Consider the following 896-nt stretch of genomic DNA (forward strand, 5'->3'; position numbering starts at 1 on the left):
TTATACTTGGAGAGTTAACACTAAATTACGTGATACACATACATACATACAACAAGCATGTTGAATGTTTTATACTTGCAGAGTTAACACTAAATTACGTGATACACATACATACATACAACAAGCATGTTGAATGTTTTATACTTGCAGAGTTAACACTAAATTACGTGATACACATGCATACAACAAGTGTGCAGTGAATTTGCAAACCATTCCGGTAGAGGGCGCTGAATTACTCGATTAACTTGCTTCCTGCAGCTTTCAATTCAGAGTTACATTTTCAATCAGCGACTCAAATTCCTATAAGGAGAGAGAGAGAGAAAGACGATTGGAAATTTACTGCTCTTTTTTCCAACCATTTTACAAATAAACAAAGCTTCCTATTTGTTTTTCGGTAAGTTATTATTTTATTATATTATTCTTCAGCTCTTTGCTTAGACTTGTTAAAGTAGAAACATTTGGAAATGAAGTAATAAAAAATACTGTAGTACATGTATTACTGTTGTAAGCTGATTCGGTAAGTCTGGTAGTGCAGAAGTAACACATGTTATTGTTGCCCTGAGACCATGAGTGGTCGATATGCCGTTAATTTCCGAATTCACTAACTAATTATAATTGATTTTCACCTTAAACTCTATCTTCTTCTTCTCTCTTAATAAAGAGAGTTATTGTTTTTTTCCTTACATCTGATCAGCTAGTTTCGTTTCTCACGCGTGTATGCGTCATCAGTACACGTATAATGGCTTATCTGTTTCTGATGTAAAAGTTTTAGTGTTTCCAAAACAGTCGTGCGTCATCTGATAATTATGTTGCAAACATTGGCTTGACGCCAGTGTATAAAGTATTTACTACATGTACTTCCGCAAGAGTAAATAACACTAAAATTAACAGTAACA

General features: G+C 33.7%; 1 protein-coding gene across 3 annotated transcripts in view; it reads left to right on the forward strand.

Annotated features, from left to right (window-relative positions):
* Nucleotides 1–248: 248 nt before the first annotated feature.
* LOC106474455 overlaps nt 249–896 on the forward strand; it is a 15002-nt gene continuing 14354 nt past the window's right edge. For 2 of the 3 annotated variants that reach the window (XR_002613953.1, XR_002613954.1), the window contains exon 1: nt 249–394. The gene's annotated coding sequence lies outside the window, so the exon portion shown is untranslated. The remainder of the gene's footprint in view (nt 395–896) is intronic. The other variant, XM_013935148.2, reaches the window with a different exon arrangement.

Source organism: Limulus polyphemus, unplaced genomic scaffold, assembly GCF_000517525.1.
Source record: "Limulus polyphemus unplaced genomic scaffold, Limulus_polyphemus-2.1.2 Scaffold7245, whole genome shotgun sequence".
Taxonomy (NCBI): domain Eukaryota; kingdom Metazoa; phylum Arthropoda; class Merostomata; order Xiphosura; family Limulidae; genus Limulus; species Limulus polyphemus.